The sequence below is a fragment of the Calidris pugnax genome, unplaced genomic scaffold (assembly GCF_001431845.1).
Source record: "Calidris pugnax isolate Ruff unplaced genomic scaffold, ASM143184v1 scaffold44, whole genome shotgun sequence".
In the NCBI taxonomy this organism is placed as follows: Eukaryota; Metazoa; Chordata; class Aves; order Charadriiformes; family Scolopacidae; genus Calidris; species Calidris pugnax.
The window spans coordinates 41,874,489-41,890,810 of record NW_015094506.1 but is presented as its reverse complement, the minus strand read 5'-3'; the positions used below and the strand labels follow the sequence as shown (position 1 = coordinate 41,890,810).

At 39.9% G+C, this 16,322-nt stretch overlaps 1 long non-coding RNA gene across 1 annotated transcript in view; it reads left to right on the top strand.

The window, feature by feature from the left end:
- LOC106901132 overlaps positions 1–11,229 on the top strand; it is a 56,120-nt gene extending 44,891 nt beyond the window's left edge. The window contains exons 7-9 of the long non-coding RNA XR_001414252.1: positions 9,183–9,466; positions 9,846–9,913; positions 11,003–11,229. This is a non-coding gene — a long non-coding RNA (uncharacterized LOC106901132). The remainder of the gene's footprint in view (positions 1–9,182; positions 9,467–9,845; positions 9,914–11,002) is intronic.
- Positions 11,230–16,322: the final 5,093 nt, after the last annotated feature.

Genomic DNA, 16,322 nt, shown 5'->3' with positions numbered 1-16,322 from the left:
GCTCAGAGCTGCATTCAGCTGGGAATCTGAGAACAGTTTATGTGCCTTATGAGAAATGGAGTACAGTGAAAGACAGAATTATGTGCTTCATTCAACAAATATGTTAATACTGAAGATTTTTTCCCCTCCTGTGGGTAAAGGAGGAGACAACTGGCAAAAATCCTGGCCACAAAAGGCAACTGAATTTTCCGTGCTAAGATACATGTGTTAATTCTGTCAGATGGGTGTGCTTTATGTCTTCCCAAGCAACAAGGACTTGCCAAAATTCTTTGTGCCTTTCCTCTCTCTGCTTCCTCAGAATAACTTCTATGCAGATCTTTGGTCTAATTTGCCATCAACTGGTTTGTTGGTACAGGTAATAAAATCCTGGCTTAAATGCAAAATTCCTCCACATTAATTCCCTCTCTCTGTGAAATCCTTCACAGAATCATTAATTTGCAAAGCACAAGCTTGTTTCATTGGAAGGAAAAAACTGCAATATATAAATGAGCTTTAAATACTGTATTAAAACCCCAGAATTCTTTCCTTTTTCTCCTCTAGCCTGGATTTTTCTCTTTCTTCTCTCATATATCTGAGTGCCACATCTCTATAAATTAATCACATTACATACTTAAAAATGGAAATAATAGCAAATCTCATGTTTTTTTTTTTTTCCCTACAGTTTGTAAAACCAATAACAAGATTAAGGTAATAGGATGTGTGTGAAAGTATTTTTCCCCAAAAAACTTAAACAGGTGTATTTTGTACTTTGTCTTTTCTTCGTGAAAGAAGACAGTTCCTTGCCTCTCCTGGCATAAGATCTGTATCTGAGAACTGCAAAACATATCCCCCTTACAGATCAGCACACTTTGATAGAAGGTAATGGTTGTGGATGAAAAAGAAAAACACATAAGAATACAAAAAGAGAGAAATCAAAGTAAGAGAACAAAAGTAGATGCAAGGTATGAGTTACTTGTTTTTTTATTTGCTGTGATTATGAAAATCACTATGTGTTCATTTTTCTGTCCATAGAAAATCTAAAAGTATATACTAAAGAACAACTCAGGATAGCATTAGCATAGAAACCCCTTCAGAAAAACTAACTATAAGTAGAGAATGATTTCTATATTAAGAAGAAAAAAGTAAGCTAGCATTTTTGACCTTGGAAAAGAGTAAACTGAGGAAGCATGTGTTAAATGCTCTTATCTACAGAAAATTAGTCAGGAAGTGGTCACAAGGACATGATGTAAAGTTAGTCACATCTCTGGCCACCTCTAACCGTTTGAGTTCTCGGGGGGATTTAGACAGAAACCAAGTGCCTGTTCACCTATATATGAGTTCCCAGTTAGATAACAGGCACTCATTTCCCCTCAAAAGGCACTTGTGAGCATGCATAGCTAATATGGAGGTTGGTAAGTAGGTTTTCTGTCTGGGACTTAGCAAGATTTAAGATACCTGATAGGACTGAGGCAGACCGAAGAGCACCTCGGGTTTATGTACAAAGCAGTGATGGCAATCTCCTCTTTGGAGGACAGGAAGACATTTTTACAGCCGTGCTGCTTGTCACACAGTCCAGAGCTGTGTGTGTGATGAATGCATCTTCTGGGGGCAGATGCCCTTCGTATTTGGTATTGCTACGAAGGAGGCAAGTTCTTTAGTGCATTTTCTCAGTTTTTTTGATTTCCTCGTCTTTGCTCAGGCGTTGCTTACGGGCTGCTGCTAGGAGAGGGGATTGAAAGAACTGCTCATGGTACTGGTTGTCACATGCATAATGCTATCAATTCTGTGTACATTATCCTATCGTCTCTTCCTAAAACTTCTGTAGATACTGAGTAAAATGGAGAAAAAGACAGAGATGATGTGGCAAACAGCTCATTGTAATCAGCCCTTAATTCAACTGGAGAGGAGAAACCTGTGCCACTGCAGGGTGTTTCAATTCCACGTTTTTTTTAAGTTGCTTATGAGAGTTTACACATGAAATATATTTTTTAAATGTGCTGTAAAAAATGTTCTTCAATTTTAACAACTTAATTAAGTATTAAAATCCAATTTACTTTATATTCCAGACTGCAAATTCTAAGTTTTTGCTCTCTACTATTTATTAAGAAGAGTGTTTGTCATAATTATTTGTTATGCGTATTAAATGCATCATTTAAAATGTAAATACTTTAACCCAGAATGAAAATCAAAGATAAGATTGGTGCATATGGAAGTTATAATCACACCTCCTGAGGAATCCATGAGCTTCTGAGTACAGATGTCTGGTGCTCATGAAATAAAAAAAACCCGTGGTGGATCTTCACAGCTGCACTTGAGGTACCTGTAACAGTGTGTAGTCATAGCTCAAACTCAACCTGAATGCCTCTGCTAGCTTTCAACTAGCCACCCTGGTACAGGTACTCAGTACAGTTTTCATGCCATTGTACCAGGTATGGCAGCAGATATTGAAAATATGTTATTTTTGCAATGAGCTTCTTGCTATTGCAGCTACACAGCTAATGTTGCCCAAGGTAGCTTGCTTAGAAATAGCTGAAGGAGTTTCCACATGAGCTGAAATCACTTTTCCCAGCAGTTTATAGGTAAATAGAAATAACAAGGTGTTATTGCCCTTATTTTATTGAAAGGGAGAAAAAAGAACACTGGACTTAACTAACTTGTCAGAGACTAGGAGGCTGATGGACTACAAGTAGGATGGCCAGTCAGTAAATCTGAGGTCTAATGTGGGTTCTAGTGCACTCTTGCATGATGATTGTGTCACTTAACTCCTCTGAATCTCAGTATTTCGTGCTCTAAGATGGAAGTAATTATATGCAGCTACCATATAATATCCACAGAGAGCTGTGCAGTTAGAAAGTATCGCTGAACCTATCAACAGGAAAAATGGGAAGAAGTTAATAAATTTTAAGGCCAGAAGGGAACATCATGATCATTTAACCTGTCCTACTGCGTTACTGAGGCCATAAAATTTCCCCTGTGTGATTTCTGAATTACTCCCCAAACTTGTAGTTTCAGGAAGGCATTCAGACATTTTCTACTCTTGATGCGAACACTTTTGGAATCTGTACCAGTAAGTTTTTCTAAAGGCAATAAATAGAAGTAGATCTTTGGTATCACAGGGAATACTGTGCTTCAAAACAGGAGGAAAAACCCATTTAAAACAGCGTGAAGATATTTTTAAAACAAAATTCCACAGTTTGTTTGAGTCAGTTGAAATATCCTGTTTGAATGAAATTGAAAATGTTAATTCTATTTTCTCATCCTGCTCCCCGCTCTGTCTAAGCAGGATGGAGGTTTGCAGGTGGAAATATATACATTTGTATATGTGGATCTCCCCAGCAGCAGGGCTCTGACACCCTGTAGCTGCCCCTGAGTCCCAGTATCCCCAGTTTCTGGCACTTGTATGTATGACCCCCAAGGCTGGAGCCTCACTCCAGCTGCTGGTACAGACCCTCTTGCACATGCACACACTGACACACACACACAGAGTGCAAGATGGTTGGCAAGAAGACAGGACAGATTGCAGTGACTGGGCACAGGGCATGGCCACACCAGCATACTGACCAGCACTTGTTTATGTATGACCGATCCCTTTTATCTGCTTACTCCTCTATCTTCCTATGCATGTTCCTCCCCAAATCACCTTGATCTTTCCTTTTTCCCATGCCTGGTTCCTGTCCTAAACATCCCATAATCAGTCCTATACAATCCTGAAATGCTCTTCCCTTGCATTCCATGCCCCTAGGCAGTGGTCCTCTCCTGTGAGGAAGGTGACCTGGAGAGCAGCTCTCACTGCATCATCGCCATGGGTGTCCCCAACCCATGGTGCTGAGGCTCTCCTGGGGCAGTCCTGGGGACTGTTTCTCTGACTGGGTTACTGGGGCTCCTCCACTTGCCTTGAGCCCCTTTGCTCCTTCATGGGTATGAAGAAGGGTCTTTGATGGGCCGACAGCTAGGATGGACCTGGGATGAGGTGGAACAGGGTGTAGTTTGAGCTCCCTCTCCTACATTTGTGCCTTTGTGCTCCTTTGTGTGTGTGGTGCAGTCAAGCTTTTTAGCCCATTACTTAACAATTGTATTATTGTAATGCATTGCAAAATCACTTTTTTCCTCCTAATGTTTCTTTTCAAACAAGCATTTTTCAAATTTCTTAAGCTGCAGTGAAACATTTCCTCTTGGGGAAATCCATATTAAAATATTAAGTGGGAATGTTTCCAGCTGGCCTCTCTTAATAGTTCTTATGGTGAAGATTTGTACCTTATGAAAACATTAAAACAGAATATAAATCCTCCTACCTCCCACTTGTGCTCCTAATAGGGAAAATCACCTCACTCTGCACTAGTCATCTTTGCCAATTATTTTAGGATGGAAGAATCTCTGTCTGGAGTTTCTTTGGTTTTTCTGCTCGTTATAGGGTGAATCTATACCTTAAAGTATATGCCTATATTTGAGATGGCTAAAACCAGGTGAGATAAATGTATCATTTTGGAGGAAAAAGGTTAACATTTTCTCCTACAGTCATTGTGAAAATGTAAAATGTTTTCCCACATTATTTCCAGAAGCGTACAGAATAAAACAGCTGGTCAACCAGCTGCATTTCAAGAGGTTCAATAATCCAGAAAAAGAATCAGTGAAAAATCATGCACCCATTTTTGTACCTTTTATGATTTATGATTTTAAAAGCCTATCCAAACCCTTTATCCTGCAAGGTATTTCCCAAGAAACAGACCTTGACATTGCTATGAATTCCACTGCACATGAGAGCCAAAAAAATGTGGCATTAACTTCATGCCACAAGCACTTTCTGCTTTACCCATTTTTCAGCCATTGCTCCTGAACACAGCCGGCAGGGACAAAATGTGCTGCTTCTCCAGGTAATGTCCATGCACAGTCCTGCATCTCCAGCTAAACACTCCTCCATAAACAGACAGCTGACCTTATGCTGAGTGCCTGTGCCATTTCTTCTATGGACTGGTAGATGGAAAAGTCTTTGGTACAGTGAGGGTAACAAACCACTAAAGATCAGTAACCTGCCATGGTGAGATTTAACAGATACTTCATTTTCCACCTGTCGTAATTGTGATGTTTTCTTTCTTAGACGCCTCCTGCAGTTTCTTGTACTTGCCACCACATCAAGGTTCCAAATGATCAGACAAACACTATCTTTTTAAATTCTCTGTGCATCTTTCTGTTCATGATTAACAGATACAATAACATCAAATAAAAGAAGGGTGGGGGGAGAAACAGTGTTGTAAAATTTAACTGTGGTTAAAATCCAGCCAACTAAATAAGAGTTAAAGAAATTTTGCCAGTTCTGTCAGTCCCTAGTTGATTGAAAGATTTAATAGATGTACCATCTTCACTATAAATACAGCATTAGTCTTCTGACATATAGAGAGGACTTTATTTTTAGTAAACGTAATTTAATGTTGAAAAACGTTACTTCTTGGAGCATTAGGTATTTTATATACAGTTGTATAATTGAGCATCGTGATTACCACAGCACCCATAATTTGATTATGAAGGTCTTTTTTGTTATTTACTATAGATACAAGTCTAATGTATACCTTTTAGAAGCTGTGTCAAAATGGACATGGCTATATGAGTTATTCATCTTCTGCCAGGAAAATCATCTAGTGGGTACCAAAAGAAGAGAGTCGGGCACAAGGATCTATGCCTTGTGGAAAATCATAACTGCTTCTTGCTGCGGTACTTCTACTGTCACTTTCTGGCTTGTACAAAGTGAGGTCCTGGCACACCCTGCCTGTTCCCCTGCCAGAATTCGGAGTGGCCAGAGTCCATCGCAGCTGCCAGATGAGTGCACTGCATTGAGAGAGGGAAAGCACTGCCTCCACCGGCTCCCTTTTCTGCCAGCACAATGCAGAGGAAGGCATGAGTCACCCTGCACAGACTTCCTGTATGACTTTGATTAGCTAAGATCTTTTTTTACGTAATTAAATTTTTAAAGGAGATGTATAATGGCCTGCATTTTCCAGAGTAATAGGTTACTTTGTTATTCTCAGCTTCTTTGATGAAATTGATAAAGCTAAGTGTCCAGATCTCTTCTGAAAACAGACCCACTTTAAGGTTGAAGACAGACACATGCCGTGGTTTAAAATTGCTGGTGGCTCGATCTTTTGAAAGATGGGCAGAGAGCATAGATTTCTAGCAGAAAACCCTCCACCTTTTTAGTCTTGGTTTTAGTGGTTTCTCTAATTGAAAAAGCATGCTTTACTCAGAATGTTTCCCAAATTCATTCCATCTAGATATGACTTGGCATCGCCATTACATACCTGTACCTTGAAGACAAGCTGTTTTTAAATCAGTACACACTTCTTTCTAAAACGCCCCTATTTTTAAAATTAACATTCCTGCTTGTTAAAATTCCTCTTGCCCTGTAAAAACTGACTGATCTTATGGGACTTGATGTGATTCAGGCTGCAGGCAACCTGGTCCTTTCAGACCACTGAGGACTGTGGGCAAATAATGTTTGGTCCTGTATGTGCTGGACTCCTTTCTTTCAGCCTACTGTGCACAAATGGCACAAATGGTGTATCCTTTTTTTTTTTTTTTTTAGAATATTTTGATGTTTTCTGGATGGGATTACTATAGAGCTCTGAAAACCGGCTATTGCACAGGTCACATAGCTGTTTGGATATGCATTACCATTGCAAATTCTGCCCATTTTAAAAATACTTGGAATACATATTTTGCCACGTAATTAAACTGTGATGTTTCCAGTGGAAGTGTTATGTGCTATCAAGCTCATAATATCAGTTAAAAAGAATTTTTTTAAAGATGATGCGCACAATGCAGTCTGAAGAATAATATATCTTTTCACAATCTATTGAACTAAATTTGCATAATTTAATTTTTTGAAGTCCATAAATACTTATTTATTTGCAAATGCCCTACATTATGATGTGACTGTATCAACTCTCATGTACCCTAATGAGAATTAAAGAAATTAAAAATCGGGGCACTGACACAAGAAAAATGAAAAGAACCCTATATAAATAACCAGGAAAAAAATATGATACAAAACCTGGAAATTAGACACATTTAAAATTAAAGCTGACATGCTGTACTCAATCCACCCTGCTGCATATAGGGACTGTTGAAAAGTGGGTGTTTTGTGATTGTTTTTTCAAAGTGAATCTCATTCTCAGGAAAGATTCTGGGCTGACACCACTAGCATGCAAAGGTTGTGTTCTTTTTTTAAATGTTCCACACATGAACTATAGAAAAACCCAAGAAACATATGAGCTACTGAGCATCCTTGTCTCTGAGGGAACTGAGTGGAAAGAAGGGCATTCAAAATCCCACAGGATGGACTTTCTCTTTGTTTCCTTTTCATTCACTTTTAGATTTTGTCATTGGAAAAAGTTCTAGATAAGAAAATAATTGGGTTTTCTTGCCTGTCTTGCCCAAGCTGTTTGGTTTGTGAGAATTTATGGGCTTCACAGCTCCAACATAGGAACTGGAAGGGTCGTCTTCTTACCACTAAATGTCTCAATCAGGCACACCTTCTGTGGGGTGAAGAATTTTGCCTAGAAAACATCTCATTGTTGCAGACTGAGGACAATCTCACAAACCAGGTGCACAGCCCTCTTCCATGCAAAATTACAAGGAAGTCAATGCACTGGAAATGTATTTATTCATTTTTGTTTCCTAGTCCAAAACCAGCTAGTTCTCTAAAACATCAGAGCAAGATTTAGCTAATCTCCCCCTGAATGAGGTTCCTGGTTTTGCCCTATGTGCAAGGACGTTTTTGCACTGATCTCTTTGCAAGACCAGGGTCTTTTATTGAGTGTATTCTGATCAAAATCAATATTCAGCCCTTTGCATGCTTGGGTTTGTGAAGGAGTTCAAGAAACAAGAAGCTATTTTCACTGTAAAAAAAAAAAAAAAAAGTAAGGCATGAAAAGCAGCCTAAAATAAGATTGTAGACTTTCTCATTTGAAATTTAACAGAAAAAAATAATCGGTTTACTGTAACCTTAACTGCACAATGCAGATGCTTACTTGAGATATGAAGGCAGGATTTTCTTCTGGCAGGATTTGGAGGTTCTTTCCAAAAAGCCTTTATGCTCTGCAACAGACATGAACACAACGGTGCGAGCAGAAGCATCACATTGCATTCTACAGCTGGAACAAGCAAACAAAAAGCCTCTCTATAATTGTTATGCATACATTAGTGCAATGGAAAGAGACCCTCTTGGCAGTGTCTCTGTGGCACTGAAACAATTCTTTTGTACTTTTTTTTTAAATTATAGACAGGAGCAGCTATCTTGTCTGCTCCACTCCATCTTATTGATTCAAGTCTTGACAATCAAGCTGTATATGAAGTGGATGCATCAGTTTGAGTTACAAGCATCATTTAAAATACTCAGTTGCATATTTTACATATTACTATTCCGTAATTATACAGCTGCATCATGCTTCTTGTCCAGAAATTCCTGGAAACCTGAAATTGCTTGTTCCTTGATGTGGCCACAGGCTGTTGAAATTCAAATGAGCTTTTTGCTCAGCTGGAATTGTATTAAGTATGTAGGACAGCCTGTGATGCCGGGATTGGAGGCAGGAGACAACTCTTGTTAGTAAATGTGTGTTTGAGCTTATTGGTATTACTGAATCATCTGAATCAAGCTAATAATCTGAAAGTTAAAGGAAGCCTCTTTAAGGGAGCGATGCCTCACCAGGAGAATAGGAACAAGTCTGGGCCACATCTTTGTAAGTAATGAATTCTCATTTCTTTTCAATCTAGCAAATGCCCTCTTTAAAGGTTAATTCTTAAATAGTCACTTGGGAAGAGATGTCTCCTTCACTCTGATCTCTGTGAGTAAAGCAGACTGCAAAGAAACTTCAGTTTGTCTCTTTTATTACCCGATACCCCTTTCTTTCAGATTAAAACTGCTGATAAAGATGATTTCCACTGCCTGATCTCCTGATTATTTTGTAGTTGCTGAATATGGGAATGAGCTGAAGCAACTGAACAATAACAAACTAATACCCATGCAAGTTACAGCTGTAACAATTTCCCGAATTCTTCACTTTTATTTGAGGTAGTGAGGCAAAAGAGAATATGTTTTTTTTGTACATCGTTCAGGCAGCACAGACACTCTGAGGAGGTAACTGCCTTGGCTGAGCAAAGGACCTTAAAGACTGTTGGGATGATACAGCAAATTGCTTTTTTCTCTTGTTTAGGGTGATGTGGCTGAACACTGAGTAGCAACTAAAGAATGTCTGTGACAATCAAAAAGAATGCTGTCCTTGTTCCATGGCCCTCACGGACCTAGATAATCACCCCCACCTCCTACCCCCAGCTCTGAAATTCCCGCAAAGATAAAACGAGTTGAAATTGTTTTGACACTGTTCATTCATCTGTATGAGCGTGGAACGAGAAAGTTCGACAGGAAAATACTTCAGAGACATATGATAAACTAATACTACCCAGATGAATGCAAACGCTACCTGGAATATAGATGACGGTGGGTAAATTGCTTCAAATGAGCCTTATTGATTCCACTCTCTGTTGATGGGGCATATCTGAAGGAGGAAGTTTCATTTAAACACTTGGGCACTGCAGTAATTAAATGAACTCTGGGACAGTTTACGTATTGGACTGGCTCTGATTCTTTAGGAGCTGGTGACTATCTCTCTTAAACATGAAGCATGTTAATAGCCAAGCAGCTAATTTATTGTAATGAAATGAAAAAATACTGTAGCACCCTTGCGGCCCAGATAATGTAGCAGCAGGTTACTGTTCTGATGAATAGGGACGTTGCTCAGCAGATGTAATGCTTTCTAGTCTTGGAAAAGGATAGATCAATTTCTTATTCTTTATGAAGAAGGATGATTCCTTTGCAGCACTGCTGAGAGATGTGGACGTCTACATCTTCGAGTTAATCACCCCCAGAACAATCCAACCACTACAGGTATGCTTAGCTGTTATTTTTCTTGCTGTATAAATAAGAAATTTATAGAACAGGAAATAAAAGAGGGATTTGATTTCTATTTCTGTACCTTGATAGTATTTCTATAGACTTCTACTGCTGGCATTGTATTTAAGGAAAGCAGGAGAGGTGCAAGGCCATCTCCTGAGGGCTGGAAAGTCTGTAGGTGGGAACACACGGGACTTCCAGGCTGAGAGAGCTGTGTTTGGGTGGGCAGCCCAGTGAAAGGCTGTGGTTCAGTAGATGGCAGTCTTCCCTCAGAGTCTGCTTGGTCCCTGCCTGGGCTGAGCTGGGGTGGAGCTGGGAAAGGGACTTTGCTCCTCTGGAAGTTCACCAGCCCCCGCCTTATTGCAAATCCCATTTTCAAACCCTTTATGCACTGTTTCATAAGGCACTTCTGGGAGCTAGTGGTGATGCACACAGTGCTACATAAGCATTGTTTAGAGGTGCCAGTTACAAAAGCCTTTACTAGTATTCTGTCCCCTAAGCTCCCCATTTGCCTTTGGTTGTGAGAGGTGAATTGTGTTTGAGCACACAGAAGAGCAGAGGAATGGAGCACAGAAAACTGAACCAGCTCTGGTAACAACCGCCTCCCAGTTTTTCTCTCAACCAATATCTGAGATCTCTTACAGTCCATTTTTGTAGTAGACAAAAAAATGGCACAGTGACAGTGTTGATGAATGCCCTGGACAGCTTGTTCCTGGCCACCACCATTGAATAGCATTATAACAGTATTACTGAATGAGTGACATTTAGGATGATACATTATGCTTTGCATAAAGATGATTCCTAACATAAAAATCAATGTCTGGAATTTATTATGTCATTTAACTTAACTCTTGATTTTCATTAATTTGGGAAATGTAGCACTCCCAAATGATACTCAGAAAAGAAAAGGCAGCTATGTCCTATGTTGCAAGCATGTCAATAGCAAATCCCCCTTGCCAACATTCAGGGCTATTTGCAGAGAGTTCCCTGCTGTTCTCACTGCCCCAACTTTTGGTATGGTAAATAAGTTCTTCATGATTTAAGAATAGTTCAATAATTTTCTGTAACATGCTTTTCTTGTAGGCCCTCCTGACCTCTCTTCCCTCCTCAGCCTGTGCCACACTTAGGAGTTCACCAAGGGTGTCTTCATCTGAGACAAAGCTGAAGAAGCACCCCATGGCCTCTGCTTACGTTTGCAGACATGCACTGAAGTAGTCCTGCACATTTAGTCACTAAGAGACAATACAGAGCTGCAAGGGAGGACAGTCATTTTGTGGGAAATTCTGATTATCCATGAGTGTCAAACTGAAAAGAACATCTGATTGTGATCCTGCTTGTGAAAAACATTCTGAAAAATTGTTTAGGGAATAGAAAAATAACAAAATGTGGTGTTTTTTTTTTTTTTTAATAACATATGGATGCTTTGTTTCAATAAGGACCAAACACTTTGATTTGATGTCATTGGTCCTACTATACATATTCAGGTGGAGGGGAGAGTCTGATGACATTTTTCTATAATATTTCCAAAATGATGAAGTAAATTTATATTAGATATTAGGAATAACTTTTTGACTGGTAATCAGGACAAAAATTACAAAAAAAAAGCATTCTGAGGCTAGATTAGGCAAAGCTCTGCCAGAGATGCTCTATTTAAGTTGATCATACCTAAAAAGCAGAGGAATGGACAGTCAGTTACTGTCTTCAGGCAACTCCCAGCCTGTCAGTTCAGAGAAACTCTGCAATAAAACACAGTATCACTAGCAGTGAAGGAGAATGCTCTGGATTTTTCAAAATGAAATGTTTCAGCTATACTGAAAAGGAATGAGTAGACTATTTTAGTAAAATCTACAGATGGAAACTTTCCTGCAAAAGTGCTTTGATTTAAGTAGGACAGAATTTTCCATCAGGAATTTTTTAAACCAGTTTTGCTCTTCCTCTCTTTGGGGAGTGCTTTGTTACACAACCGTATCTTTCACCAAAATTCTTCCAACAGCCTGTTTCTTAGGTGTTTGCTAGAGAATTGGTTTCCCAGTTTGTGTGCTTCCCAGTCTAATGTATTTGGGTTGCAGCTCTGCAGGACCTTTTGGTAGTCTGGTTTGCCTGACTCACACCAACGTACAAATAGGAGAGGTCTTCACAGCAGCACATACTTTGCTAGAGAGATGGAAGTCGTGCTATTGAGTTTTGGGTCATTGACCCCGAGTCTAGTCTTTACAGAAAATCATTTGAAAAGCATGTATCAACAGAATCAGACTCTGCAAAGGCTATGGCTGTACTTGCAAAACATTGTTCATGTCCTGAAGACTTCAGCCAAGAAACTGTCTGTGTGGATCTAATTGCAGGTCAAATTGACAAAGAACAGTATGTGCTTGACTCTTACCATTAATCTAGTTTTTTATTGTCTGTAACTAGAAGCTATGTCCCTTTATCAGAGGTTTTTACAGGCTATGTCTATACTAGTAAATAAAACAGGCAGGGGCAGGCCTCCAGTCTTAAGGTGAGCTGGTGCTGCCTGGTATGTGTCCAGCCAGAACCTGCTCTGCTTCTCTGATAAAACAGGACTGCAGTGCCCAGTCTGCCAATGGAGAGAGGTCCCTGTCCTTTACTACCCCTGAGCCCTTCCTAGGCAATATTTGAGGCAGCAAAGCCAAAAGCAGCGTTAGGGACCAATAACAGCTTAACTGAAGGGACAGTTGCAGACCAGCTCTTGGCCTGTGTCTTGACCTTGTTTAATTTACTACTATAGACATAAACATACGTAAAGATATCCCCACTCTCAGTGTCCTGCTAAGGTAAGGAAAGACTATATTGACTTTCCATGCCTCCCTGCCCTCACAGATAAAGCGGTGAGAGGTGATGTGACTTGCCTATGTTTATGTAAAAATCATGTAGAAAAACTGGAAAGCATGTGACAGGCTCCATATTGCAGTGACCACTATTGTTTAAAACTGTGTACTGGCAGTGAAAGCCATGTTTTATGCAAGGGTCTCTTTCCTCTGTTCTGGCAATCAGTAGGGGCTTCAAAGTATGTGCACTTTAAAGTATTATAAATCATCGTTATAATACCAAAAGAATCCTCAGAATAGATGAGAAAAAGACAATTAATTTTTAAACACTCTTCTCTCCTTAAAAATTTGATAAGATACAGGGTTATTTTTACCTCCTGTTTGTTTGGAGTGGAAAATTTGTTTCAATTAGAGTGGCAGCTCCTCACCCCCAAAATGTACCATAATTATCAGTGAAAAGTGCAGAATCAACAGAAAAATCTGTTTCATGAATTGCTCATAAACACAAATAGTTCAGACAATACAACTCTACTTCCTGCTTGGGCACTTATCCAGGCAGTGCTCCAGCTGAGATTTATTTTCTATTATTTAATTTTAATTGAAAGTGCTGCTGCAGATACTGTGCACAAATACCAAGCCTGGTAACTGACTTAATTACATAATTTTCCTGGGAAAGCGTGACTTTACATATCCCCTTAATACAACCGCAGTTCCTGTGTAATATATCTCTCTTTCTCACTTTGGGTTTTGACAGATGGGCTCTGTCAGACTGAGCAGCCGTGATTCAAGGTGTTACCACCCTCAGCTCTCCTCTGCCCTGTGCTGCTGGGAGCTGCTACCCTGGAGCAGGGTGACAGAAGCCACCGTGATCTGCTCCGTTGCTGCAACTGTCAGGTGGCTTTGCAGCTTGAAGCGTTGATGAGCTGAGAGTGTGATCTCTGCTGAGCAGCAGCTACATTTGCCTCTGATGCCTCTGCTACGGGAACACTGACTTTGGAGAGAAAGTGGGGGTGGACAGATGGGGTGATAATGCCCTCAGCCACACTTACTGGTCTGTTAGAGCCCCCAGCTTCTTCTAACAGCATCCCAGCACTGCCTCCACACAAACGAATATTCTGTTTCAGTCATATCAGCACAAATTTCTCTGCGGCAAACTCCAAGCCATTGCCTTGTTGTTGACCATGTGTATACCCAAATGTTCAGAAACCCGAGTTGGGCTCCCCCAGTCATATTATGTTAAAGCATTTGAAAATTGAATTCTACAGTATTTAAATAGTACAAGCATAAAGGATACCAAGTTAACATTTTTTTGGTGTGGTTTTTTTTTTGTTATCATAAAGATGAATTTTCACATAACTGCATGAATTCCCAGGAACAAGGTGAACCCCTTCTTCTGGGACTTTCCAGAGAGTTTAGGGTGGTCCATGACAATATCAGAGCAGCACGTGTCCAAATTGTGGTCCCAAATCAGTGCTGCTGCCAGGCTCTGCTCTGGGACCTGCATGGGAGACAAGGAGAGGGTTTTCCTCGTGCCCACTCCCTCAGTAGAGAACTATGGAATCATAGAATGGATTGTGTTGGAAAGAACCTTAAAGACCTAGTCCTAACCCCCCTGCCATGGGCAGGGACACCTGCCACTAGACTAGGTGGCTCAAAGCACCATCCAACCTGGTCTTGAAAGGGCCTAGAGAAAGCACCTGTGGTTGCCCCTGGAGCAAAGGTGGAATCATTTCTTTCCTGCTGAGAAGAGAAGCCAAAGAAGAGCAGCACAGGGCTGTGGGAACAGTACATTGCTGCTGGGGAACTGTGTAGTGAGTGAGTTAGTCATTCTGTACCATGTTAGCCCAGTCCTGGGGAAGCAGAATGAAGGCCACTGTCATCTCAATAGATGGGCCTGCCCGGAAATTATGTTATTTGGCACAGTCAGCATCTACTCTTCATATATCAGACCCTAAATGACCCGCTGCCTCTTCAAAGTGCAGCTCAGGGTGTCGGTTTTGATCATTAAAGCTTCTCACTGTCTTTGTGCATTACCCAGTTCAGCTGGGAATTGTTTTCAGTAAGAGTCTTCTGCTCTGGAGCTGACCCCAATTTCAGTCACTGATAACATCAGTGAAATGGAAGGTCTAGCCATAGTGTCATGATCAAGAAATAATGATTTATAGACCACTTTGACAGATCACTATAGGTCAAGATGTGTAAGAATATTTTAATGTTACTTCAACAGAGAGATTTGCTGAGTGTTAATGGCAAATCATATTTTTTCCTCAGTAAGAATTCAGTTTTTTATCATATGTTGTATTTACTTGTGCAGTAGGTGTTAACAAACTAGCTGATGTATTTATTTCATTCTATAGCATGTATCAAAGAGCTATTTATTCACAATACAGTAATCATAAATTTGGTTTCCTTAGTGATTTTCCCTGCGTGTATGAACTCTGGTTTATGTTCAAATTCTTTTCCCTGCTAGATCAAATTAATTGTCTTCGGGGAAGATGGGGGGACTGAAGTGACACAATAATATTTGTGATGAAAATCTGAAAAAGGAGTGCTTTTGTGGTTATTTACAAGGTATATATTGAGGAACTGTGTGTTCATTATGTTGTACTAAAAATATAGGATAAATAATCTGTTTGGCTTTTATCCATAGAGTCAGAATGGAGCATGTATTAATTCTAACACAGTTGCATATCAGGAAGATGGATGGAAGAAGAAATTCTCAAAAAAAAACCCCCAAAATCTAAGTTTCATCCTAAGTCTTCCCTTCTTCATAATGCTTTTCTGCTCCATAGCTTTCTGTCTCAGGAGATGTGCCTCAGATCACCTCCTTGTGTTGAACTGCACAGCGCTCACGTGAGCAAACTTGAGAGTAGGTCCAGCCCCTTGGGGTTTCAGTATCCGGTGTCAGGTTGTTTGAGCAGAAAAATTGTCTGTTCTTACAAATTTTATTACTTCACCTCCTCCATTCCTATCCTGAAGAAGGATTTCTGAAAATGTAACAAATGTTTGGGATTTTCAGGTAACGAAATGTGGAAACAGGGCAAGACAATTTAACTTCCTTGACTCCCTTTAAGTAAAATCTTTCTATGCTTTTTAAGAACAAGGAGAGAGCACAAACTTAACTTGGAAAGATGCAGGTTTATATGAGCTTGCAGTCATCAGGAAGCATGTACAGCTAGGATGATTTCCTTGAAGATGTTAGCAAATCCACAGTCCTAGTAATATGAAATGCTCCTTGCTCTGCAGCCTGTTGGGAACCTTGTTGTGCTCTGACTCTCCTTGAAACGTGATGGCCCAGAGTACTGTGATTTCTGTTTATCTGTAACTCTTTTCTTTTTTTTCTTTTTTTTCTTTTTTTTCTTTTTTTTCTTTTTTTTTTTTTTTTAATACTGGATAACCAATCTGAGGTAAATTACAGTATTGTCTTGGCTGTATGTTCTTCCTGGGTTGTAGTTCTTAGTTCATGGATGTGTTGGTTTTGCTGTTGTGATGGTGTTAGAGGCTGTGATCAGGATTTTGCTCAGCTGTGCAAAGCTGCAGATACATTTTGCTCAGACACTGTCACACCTGCAAAGTGCCTGATAGTTACAGAAGTGCATCTTGAGGAGCGACTTGCA